Source organism: Montipora foliosa, unplaced genomic scaffold, assembly GCF_036669935.1.
Source record: "Montipora foliosa isolate CH-2021 unplaced genomic scaffold, ASM3666993v2 scaffold_36, whole genome shotgun sequence".
Lineage (NCBI taxonomy): Eukaryota > Metazoa > Cnidaria > Anthozoa > Scleractinia > Acroporidae > Montipora > Montipora foliosa.
Window position 1 is genome coordinate 5,001 of NW_027179659.1, and position 12,014 is coordinate 17,014.

General features: G+C 38.7%; 1 long non-coding RNA gene across 1 annotated transcript; it reads right to left on the minus strand.

Annotated features, from left to right (window-relative positions):
* Positions 1-1,065: 1,065 nt before the first annotated feature.
* On the minus strand, positions 1,066-11,022 carry LOC137987581 (uncharacterized). The gene is made up of 2 exons (XR_011120621.1): positions 9,351-11,022; positions 1,066-1,134 (listed from the first exon to the last, which is right to left on the minus strand). It is a non-coding gene; the product is annotated as an uncharacterized lncRNA (long non-coding RNA).
* Positions 11,023-12,014: the final 992 nt, after the last annotated feature.

Sequence of the window (12,014 nt, forward strand, 5' to 3'; positions counted from 1 at the left end):
AGTAATAGCTCATACTTGTTGGAAGAAGTTAGCTCCACAAATTCTTTCCTTGGACACTAAACCGTTTGTTATTTTTACGCATGCGTTATTTAAAGTGGATGCGTATTTTTAAAAAGTGGTTTAATCGGTTTTTCCTTTGTTCAGGACTGAAACTGGAATTTTAAAAATAACAATTATCTGTACTATTTTGGACACAAAGATAAAGTTGAATTGTTTGCTTGTTTTGCTTTAAAATGTGAGCGAAACAAGTGCTTTTTTAATCCGTTTGCTCAACTGGTTTTCGATGTGCCTCGATAGTAACAAGAACATTTTGCCCTTAAGACTTATATTATAAACACGTAACCGAAATGAGTTCTCGTAAAATTAGGGGGAAATTTCACTAGCTTGTGTTTTCAGAAGTTTGTTTAAGGCACCTAAGGGTAATTAAGTGTTCGTCCTTCCTTGGTTGCATTGAGGTATTTTGCCGAATCTTGTTCCAAGCCAAGCTGGGCCAGGCGTGTTTCAATGAAATAAACCAAAATGTGAATGATCTCGTTTCCAGAGATAAAGTGGAATAAAGTACATCAGTAAAACTCTTTTTTTTGACCTTAAACTCACAAAGTTTTTTATGGTTTCTAATTTTAGCGTGATTCCTATTCGCTGGGTATTGACAGTTAACTCTGAAATTGGTTTTTTCCTTTCCATTCGCTCACTGATGGTGTGCTTGTTTTCCTTTAAAACTCGTGCGGTTCAACAAAAAATCATTGCCAAACTGGTGAATTCAAAAGTAAATTTCACTCGAAAAACCGATATCACACTCATTCCTTTGTGATTCATGCGATATCGCTTTTTAGCCTAAAATGTACCATGGAATTCACTAGTTAGGCAATGAATTTTTCTACAGAAGGAAGCAAAGAAAATGATGTAATTATTAAAGCAGCAACCGGAAACATCAAAACGCGGACAATTCGAAACCTCTTATTTTCACCCTACAGGCAGTAAGATTAAATAACCAGGGCGTTCCGCTTTTAGGCTTGGCTAAATCTATATATTTACTTACCATTGCAACGAGCGTTTAGTTCTGCCACTGATCCAACAGTCATCATCAAAAGTGCCAGAAAAACAATAGCAGTCTTCATTTTAATGGGGTAAGGTCTGGATTGGAAAAATGAGAGATACGAAAGAACATGAACTCACTCCATCTTGACATAACGCTATTCTTTTGGAACTTTCTAATTTATTCCTATTCCGGTTTAGGATTATCTGTATAACCGAATTAAAAGGTTCCCCAAAGAAAGACACATCCTGAAAAAGTATAAATTTTTTTGGCGGAGTTGTCCTGAGGACCACTGTTTTGGAAGAGTCTGGATACGACTTAGCAGGGTGTCAAGCGGCGAAAATAAATTTATAAAAAAGAAAAAGTACGCCCTACAATCCCGAAAGGTCTTGTGGAAAGTGTTTTATTCACGAAATTATTGGCTTGAGCAATTCATGGAAAAGTGAGAAAATGGCAAGACAGACCATAGATACATGTTAGCAAGTATAAAAGAAAGCAAGTAACAATTGTTTTTCTCCGGTTTTTCTCCACTAAATACTGCATTGTGCACCAGCCATGAACAAAAAACAAATTAAAATAGCAGAAAATAGGAAGAACTCCAAAAAGAGGGTCTCAATGGGATAGTGGGTGCTACGGCTAACGGTTAAATTTTAAACATGTTTAAGGCTAATGGTTATTGTTTCCCGTTACATTACAATACCAATTAACTGTATATATAGTAGTTAATTTCCATTGGCGTGGAGCCTGGCAAAATCATCATGGTAAATTGCAAAGGCTGTCAAAACGTCAAGGCGGCCCTCAAGTCTGTCAAAGTGCGTGGTACAATCCATTTCAAACACACATCCTCCATTTCCGGCGTTGTGAAATGACAGTATACGTAATTAGCCGAATTAGTTAAACGAAGCGCAAATGGAGTTCTTTTCAAGATTGAGACCTAAATTTGCGCTAATATATATACATATTTTTTTATAGGTAACCCTATTCAACTTGTTTCACGGCTAACGATTAAATTTTAAGCTTTTTTACGCCTAACAGATTTTACGTCTAACGGTTAACCCCATTGAGACCCTCCAAAAATAGTGAAAAAGGGGAAGAATACGACTTGTTGACACCTTAGATTTGGCAGCCGGTCCGTGGCCCGTGCGCGATTTTCGCGCCAAAATAATTCCATAAGAACAGAAATTCTCTGTATTCCGAGGGTGCTTACATTTCAAAAACCTGGTTGGGTAACCGGTCATGTACGGCGGCTCATAGTGGTAAACGGATCTCCAAACTACCAGAAAGCGACCTGGAGAGCGCGAAAGGCTAAACCGTGTCTGCGGCACCTTTACTAGCCAAGGTTCACTAACTGCAGTTCGTCAAAGCTGGTGTAAAGCTTAGTTTATAATAGCTGGCACTAGAACAGGATGGCAAGGATGGCGTAGTGGTGAGAGCACTCGCCTCTCGCCTCTCACTAATGTTGCCCGGGTTCGATTCCCAGACTCGGCGTCATATGTGGATTGAGTTTGTTGGCTCCCTACTCTGCACCGAGATGTTTTTTCCCGGGTACTCGGGTTTTCCCTCTCCTCAAAAACCAACATTTGACTTGATTTGAGTTAATTATTAATTTCAGTTTACAATGTTCTCCACTAGTTCTCCAGCGCTAGAACTACTAGACAACAACAACGTTTATTACATAACGAGCCAGACCCCCTTAACAACCAAAACAGTACCTTGGTATCCCGCGGAGATAGCAGGCAATATGCCTGGTATCTCAGAGGGGTGCCCAGTTGCTTGTAGCATTCCAATGTAATTAAATCCCTCAGGATTATATAATTAATAAATCTCTTTCACTGACACTTACTAGGTAAAAGGTGTTTTAATCCTCTAGCTTGAGATATGTTTTTGTCAGATTTTAATTAAAATTCTACTTTCAAACATGACGTTGATACACGAGGACAATGCGATTTACCGTGGGATAGTGACGAGCCTTTAACAGAAGTTGGAATTATTTGGTCGAATATTTAAGGCAAACATTTCGGCTAAAAAAGGACGACTTGCAACATAACAGATGCCATCACACTGTGATCCCATAAAAGCGATTTTTGTGTTCCAGGACATAATGGCTGGCTCCCGTATTGAAGTTAGGATTTGCTTATGGAAGGTGTCTACCGTAGGACGTCACGATTGTTGGAAATTAAGTCAATCATCACTTTGCTTGGGACTGAAGTGCAAAAAAGAGAAAATGTTACACAAAAACATTATTTCTGGTAATGTTTCCCTTTTTTCCCGCTTCAAGAAACATCGCAAGTACGGAAAAGTTTCGTCCTTTGAGGGGCCAATAATCTTAGAAAAAGATTTACAAGTGATTGAAGTGAAATATATAAATGTCCATTGCGAAAGTGTTTTGCTCACACTACAATAGTTCACACAGTGAGCGACAATGCTATTCCAGCACTCAATGCTGAATGATCATGAAAGTGTAATCATCACGTTAAGATTATAGATATAACCTTAACTTTGAAGGGACTTGTTAAGTTCCATACCTTATAACCGTATTAACATCGGCAAGTTCTGAAAACTATTAGTACAGTCACGTAAATTATTAACATGACAGGGGAGTCTTGCTGTGAATTTAGGAGAAAGGCATTGAAAGGGTCAGTTTATCCAAATTTCTATGGTATATAATGCTTATCTAATTATCTGAGGAAGGGAAAAAGATTATGGTACTGAGAAGATACTGCGATGTTGCTCAAAAAGATGGCAACTAATAAAATAAGAAATAATCCTTTCATAGACAGTCGATAATACCTTTACCCGTCGAAAGAACGGAAACATACAACACTTCCAATGATGGTTTTTTATTATAACCTACAGATAAATAATATTCCAAGCTTAAGAACATGATTAATTATCAATACTGAATTTCTCGAACAAAAGATACGCGAATGTAGCATTTTATGCTCATTTTTAGGCATAGCTAGCCAAGATAAAACCTCTTCCCAGGTTTAAGACCTCAACTGATTTACAGTAACACATTAAATGCTCGAGGGATTCCTCTTCAGTCTTACATAAGAAACAATAGCGATTCTGCAAGTTTACTATTCCTATAAAACATCCGGATCGGCAATTTGTATTCAAAACCTCTTAAATTTGTTTCCTAAGTTACTGAAGGAAAGTGAAAAGATTTTCAAGTTCCAATCGACAGAGAGAACCGGGTCTTCATTTTTACTCGTGGATATATCCACGAGTTTTGGTGGGGATCTTTATGCAAATTTGTCACTTCTGCGTAACCGGAAGTTCGATCTAATTAGCCAATCAGGATGGATAATCACAACACAGCTCTGACTTCCTGTTCGCTACAAGGTTGTGCGCCGCCATTGCTGTTTGGGGCTTTCTTCGTAAGTGTTTAATTTGAGCACCTTCCGCTGCATTTAGAAGCAAGAAACTGAAGAATTAAAGAAACGGCGTTCTTCGAAGGTGAAGCAAAAGATTTTGAACAAGTACACATTGGTGCAATTAATTGTGCACCGCCTTTCACTCTCCAACGCGAAGACTTTAATAATACATGTCGAAATGGAATCGACAGACACATGGTGAGAAGCGGTCAGCGTAAAACGCAGACTGCAGACTGCAGACCGGGGGTAAAATGCAGACTGAGTTTATAATTTAATTGTTGAAAAAGCCCAAACCCATTAGAAATGCTAATAGTTAAGCTAGGCCTAATTAGGCCTAAGGTTAGCATTTCTAAGGGGTTTGGGCTTTTTCAACAGTTACGTTATAACCTCAGTCTGCGTTTTACACTGACTGTGGTGAGAAGACTCGAGAAGACAGTCTCTGCCGATCCCCTAAGCTCACGAGGGATTAATAAACTCCATTTGGAAGGTCACTTCGATTTGGAGAGTGACATCGAAGCTATCAAAGTATACCAATAGTTATCAAAGCTATCACGAAGTTTTGTAAGCTGAGTCATCAAAGCCATATGAATCCAACTTGAACATCAGTGACATGAAAAACAGTGAGGTAACCAAGCAACCCATGCTTCCAGACACTAGTACTTGTGTGGCGGACCATAATGACGAACTGTCGAAAGACTCGTTCATCGATTATGTAAGGAAAACTGATAAGGAATCCGTACCAATCTCCTACGATAGAGCAAGGGCTGAGGCCGTTCGCAAATGCAAACACGCTCCCTGGAACAGAGAACCTTCCACTGAGAATTCCTTATAAGAAAACGTCGAGCTTGTTTCATAAAGACAAGGTAATTAGAAAGTGTATGGTGCATTATTTAAAGAAGAACGTACCGAGTTCGTCTGAGTTGAGAAAGTGTTTGTCTCTCGCTTTTGGAAAATAATATTATATTGCAGTAAGAATGTCTAGACCTAGACCGCAACTCAGACGTAACAAATCTTCAAGAGTAGGAGATTCTAATAGACATTTTTACCTTATTACCCGCAGGACTCCTAAACACAAAAAAGACTTGTCAGTTCTATTGTGTAGTCAGGATCAATCTGTTACTAAGCATTCAACAAAACTCAACCAACAAAATGAGAGTTACTGTCTAACAAGAGAAAAGCTATTGATATCAGGAGACATTAAATCGAACCCAGGCCCTGTTGCTCATGGAACGTGTACACATGCAGTACTGAGAAATCCTTCTATAACACTGTTGCAGGCTCGATTTGCTCCGAAAGGATTGAAGACACTAGAATGTACCTCAGATGGTTCATGCTTCTTTTCTTCTGTTGCCCACCAGTTATACAATGATCCTTCCTATCACATGAACGTGCATGCTGCTGGAGTCGAATATGTCAGAAACAACCGTCAACAATTTATTGGACCCATTACAGAGCAACTGTGGGTGTGTTGTCACATTAACATACATGGTGTGATGCACTTATTGTGCTAGCAGTTTCCGATGTATTAAATGTTGCAATACATATAAATGAATCCATTGAGGGGTGGGCACCACTAACTGTTATCAGTCCTATAAGCGGACAACAGGGAACTACTGTTATTAACATTGGACATCTAGATAAAAGAAACTATGTGTTTCAGCAGTTCAGTTAGATTATTATAATGACAGTATTTAAGGTTATGAAATCAGCAGTGTTACCAATGTCAACAATTTTTCATAGGTAATAATCGATTAATAAACCATAGCCAAAAATGATGTGAGTGTCAGTAATAATTTCTACAAAGTAGTGGCAAAAAGAGGTTATATGAGAGAATCTATCAAACGGAAGAGACAAAATAAAGAGTTCGGATCAGGGAAAAGAAAAACAATGCAAAACACCAAAAAGATCTGAAAATATTGAAGCAGCAAGGGAATATGAAAAGCAAACATTTCAGAAGGGTAAAGTTTCCAATCCAGAACATATCAGAGAACTAAACAGAAAAGCACAGAACCATTTAAGGAAAGCTATGCAGAGTTCAAGGCTAAACCAAGCTGAAATTTGTCAAGGTCAAGACTCTACTGTAGACATTCCATGTCAAAAGTAATTTAGTCTTTTCGTCATAAGATAACACATGGCCCTGAATATATATGCACTTGCTGTGATCACATGGTTCAGACCATCTGTCTCTAAGGGCGCTTTCCTTTTGTCAGAACTGGCCGGCCAGACCCATCAGTTTGCAAAGAAAATGCAACAATTTGAAGGAACACTCGCATGATAACCCCTCGCATTCTTCCGAGGATTGTATATCATCCTCAAAGGGTGTTAATTTGAAGGCGGTGTAAAGTTAGTCCTTCCAAATGCCTGGTTTGGCCGGTCAGTTCTGCCAAATGGAAAGCGCCCTAAGTGTAACAGTATCAAATACAGTGATAAATATTCGCAAGGTTTGTTGGAGGAATGTATAACTGGCACAAAAAGTGTTAATAAATACTGAATGGATCTGCTCTACTTGCCTAACCTGATGACATCAACAATATGACCTGGCAACAAAAATCAGACCTTATTCAAAATTACCGTCATCTGTACTAGGAACTTTGAACACATGGTGCAGCTCTTTATAGAGGATGTGTCAAAGAGTAATCTTATTCCTATTGGAGAAATGGTAGACTTATTTTACAGGGTTGAATTTCAGCAAAGGGGATCACACTGGAAACGTTGAAAATGTACAGGCGTATATGTAAATCTACATTCACAGCTTGTAAATTACAATCTACATGTTTTGTAAAATATATTTAACATGTTTTTGTTTCGTAAATAAAATTTACATGATATTTACATCTTTTGTTGGTTCTGTAAATTCATTGGAAATTGGAACTACAGGATCCTTTGAAAGAGTTACATTTGAACAAAACATGTAAATAACATGGAAATATTTTAAAGAAATTTACAGTATTCTGTTTGTAAATTTCATGTAAAATGCTGGGACGAATCATGCCATAACGAGCCGCACGCGCTCTTACAACCAAAAAACGGCTGGGGCATCCAGCTGAGAAGCCGGAGTCAACTCTGGTTTGACATCAGGACGCCCAGTTCCTTGCAACATTTCATTCCCATTGTATCTATCATCGCAAATCGTTTGAGGCGTGAGATTTCACGGAATCATGTCATCATCTGAGGGCGTTAAGTTAATAATTAAAGGAACGGTATAAAATAGTAAGATGTACCTTGCCGCCAGCCCTTAAAATAGCGATGCGAAAAAGCACTCTCCGTGTTCCAGTAACACAATTACAAAGGATTTTGACGATATATTTTATATATGTCGGGAAAATCCAAGAGAATCAACGGTTCCATCGTTTCCTGACAATTCAGAATATTTTTTAAGTGAAGAAAGACTCTCAGGCAAGGCGTCCTTTCCACGGATTTTTCTCGATTAAAGGAAAATACGTTCAATTTGATGTGGATTCTAAAACTTTAGAATAGGTCGAGAATTAACCCTCTATTAGCTGTAGTAGTATTTTAATTCAGTAAAACTCTCCCTGCTTGCAAGCGGGATTCCTGAATAAAATTTTCAACTTTGAATATTGTTGCTTTGGCTATATATTGGAGATTAGCAAACAATTTTCATTTTGCTTGGAACGACTATGGCCAAATGTAATTGCAACTAAAAGGTTTCCTTCTAGTGTACCCAACATGAGGTGCAATGACATGTTAAGTATGATATCGGTTAATATTGCTGCTAAATTCACTTTAGAATTATTTTTGAGCAACTGAAATACATTTCTAAACTTTCAGAGACCTCTTGCATTGCTTTTTTTCGTCAGTCTTAATATATTTGCCTCTATGGATCTCTTGAATGGCAATTTTAACAACTTAATTTTGAAAACACACCAGAAATCTTCGTATTTTCTGTTGAACGCGGACCCACGCGAATACAGTATGTAACTATTTAGTCGGAAGAGAAAACCGCTTGGAAATTTATTGCTATCTTTTTTGCTCCATTTTTAAAATATTTCAACACACGAATTCAAACCAAGATGTATATCCATTAGCCGGCCAAGCTCCAAGAACGAATTTCCACTCATGATCAAACATTGAAATTTCCTAAGATATTTCCCTGGTAGCACCGTTGACTCAAAGGAGAATCTCGCTCGGTGGCATAGAAACGCACTATGTAGTCAAAACATTCGTCGGTTTTACTGGCCTGAAAAAGAGTATTCTTTATCGAGGGAGATCTGATTTTAATATACCCGATGGCAGCCCTATTGAAGTCACATGGCAAGGCGTCGACCAATCAGACATTTGTCGCCAGTGAAAGCGTGTGTCACCGTGCTTTTTGCTTTTACGTTGGGCAAGGCCCCAAGAAGTCAAAGGACAGAAGCTTCGAGAAACCGCCTCAGTAATTGAAGTCAGAAGTTGACCAGTGAAGAACCAAACAATGGAAATCACTGGTTCTTAATAGCTGGAAGAATTGGAGATAGTCAGCCAGCAAATCGAAAGTCATAAATACAATAAATATCTTACATTGAGCTAAATGCGTTAAGGACAACATCATAAAGTGATCGTGTTTCCGAAGCTGTTCCTGAGCAGGAACTGACATATCGCTGGCTAAGCCGAAGAGGAAATATGCGCACTAAGGTGAAATGTTCGAAGCAATCATTCAAGGTCCATTCATGTCACACCATTTCACCTTTGTAGAAAGGGGGGAAAAGCTAAACTGCAGGATATACCCAGCCACTTATTTGTATGCGAATGGCGTTTATTGTTACATGCGTCGTAATTCAAGCGATGCCGCTACAACTTAAACAAAAAGAAATTGGGATGTGCATTTTAGAGAGCGACTGATCCAAAACAGTGAAAAAATGCCAGACGTTAAGTAGTACTACGTTTAAAGATTACGTGTTGTAATCAAAGGTGTCATGAAAAATGGTTTGAGCATTTACCTGGTGTTAGAGGAGGAGACGTCGTTATTTCTTTGATCTTTGAAATAAGATAACCTACCGGTCAGTATAAAATGCAGACTACAAACCCGACTACAGACTGCAGTTTCCAGATTGCAGATTGGGTTTAAAATGCAAACTAGGTACAAAGTGCAAACTGCTGACTGGGTCCAAAACTGACTAATGTTTTGACTGCATAGTGCGTTTCTATGCCAGTGAGATTCTCTTTTGAGTTAACGGTGCTACCAGGGAAATATCTTAGGAAATTTCAAGGTCAACGCGAGTCTCGGTTGCTGAGACAGTGTTTGAGTGGAAATTCGTTCGTGGAGCTTGGCCGGCCAATGGATTAACATCTTGGTTTGAATTCATGTGTTGAAAATATCAGTTAAAAATGGAGCAAAAAACACACCAATAAATTTCCAAACGGTTTTCTCTTCCAACTAAGGCCCCGTCCACACGTATCCGGATAGTTTTGAATCCGTAACTTTTTGTTCCCAGATTCAAAAATATTTCCATCCACACGTAGCGTATTCAAATCGAATATGCCCGTGCACACGAATCCGAAACGTTTCCGAGTTCTCATGGTCATAAAGCTCTCGATAGATGTAGGTCTACATGACGTCTATTCGGCGATAGATGTAGATTTCGCAAGAGAATGTGAAAAGACGGACCGGCGCCACCCTCCTAGCGAATTTGGACCCCGGGTGACTAAATCCCCTTACGGATTTAGTCCCCTATCGCGGATTTGGACCCTTCCATATTACACTTGCATGATAACCCCTCCTATCAATGTCTTCCGAAGGATTGTGTATCATCCTAGAAGAGAGTTAATTTGAAGGCGGTGTAAAGTTAGTCGTTCCAAATGCCTGGTTTGGCCGGTCAGTTCTGCCAAATGGAAAGCGCCCTAAGTGTAACAGAATCAAATATAGTGATAAATATTCGCAAAGTTTGTTGGAGGAATGTATTGACTGAATGCATAAATGGCGGCCAAAAATGTTTTCTTTTTGTTTATATGCTAATGAGACTTACTAGGCTCACTCTCAAGCAACCTTTCTTTTGTATTTTGTCCATGCAAATGAGGCTAGTGAGGCTAATTAGCACATAAACAAAAGTATACGTTTTTGGCCGCCATTTATGCATTCGGTCTATAACTGGCACAAAAAGTAAGATGTACCTTGCCGCCAGCCCTTAAAATAGCGATGCGAAAAAGCACTCTCCGTGTTCCAGTAACACAATTACAAAGGATTCTGACGATATATTTTATACATGTCGGGAAAATCCAAGAGAATCAACGGTTCCACCGTTTCCTGACAATTCAGAATATCTTTTAAGTGAAGAAAGACTCTCAGGCGAGGCGTTCTTTCCACGGATTTTTCTCGATTAAAGAAAAAATACGTTCAATTTGATGTGGATTCTAAAACTTTAGAATAGGTCGAGAATTAACCCCCTACAACGTGATGAAAGCGTATTATTAGCTGTAGTAGTATTTTAATTCAGTAAAACTCTCCCTGCTTGCAAGCGGGATTCCTGAATAAAATTTTCAACTTTGAATATTGTTGCTTTGGCTATATATTGGAGATTAGCAAACAATTTTCATTTTGCTTGGAACGACTATGGCCAAATGTAATTGCAACTAAAAGGTTTCCTTCTAGTGTACCCAACATGAGGTGCAATGACATGTTAAGTATGATATCGGTTAATATTGCTGCTAAATTCACTTTAGAATTATTTTTGAGAAACTGAAAAACATTTCTAAACTTTCAGAGACCTCTTGCATTGCTTTTTTTCGTCAGTCTTAATATATTTGCCTCTATGGATCTCTTGAATGGCAATTTTAACAACTTAATTTTGAAAACACACCAGAAATCTTCGTATTTTCTGTTGGACGCGGACCCACGCGAATACAGTATGTAACTATTTAGTCGGAAGAGAAAACCGCTTGGAAATTTATTGCTATCTTTTTTGCTCCATTTTTAAAATATTTCAACACACGAATTCAAACCAAGATGTATATCCATTAGCCGGCCAAGCTCCAAGAACGAATTTCCACTCATGATCAAACATTGAAATTTCCTAAGATATTTCCCTGGTAGCACCGTTGACTCAAAGGAGAATCTCGCTCGGTGGCATAGAAACGCACTATATAGTCAAAACATTCGTCGGTTTTACAGGCCTGAAAAAGAGTATTCTTTATCGAGGGAGATCTGAGTTTAATATACCCGATGGCAGCCCTATTGAAGTCACATGGCAAGGCGTCGACCAATCAGACATTTGTCGCCAGTGAAAGCGTGTGTCACCGTGCTTTTTGCTTTTACGTTGGGCAAGGCCCTAAGAAGTCAAAGGACAGAAGCTTCGAGAAACCGCCTCAGTAATTGAAGTCAGAAGTTGACCAGTGAAGAACCAAACAATGGAAATCACTGGTTCTTAATAGCTGGAAGAATTGGAGATAGTCAGCCAGCAAATCGAAAGTCATAAATACAATAAATATCTTACATTGAGCTAAATGCGTTAAGGACAACATCATAAAGTGATCGTGTTTCCGAAGCTGTTCCTGAGCAGGAACTGACATATCGCTGGCTAAACCGAAGAGGAAATATGCGCACTAAGGTGAAATGTTCGAAGCAATCATTCCAGGTCCATTCATGTCACAACATTTCACCTTTGTAG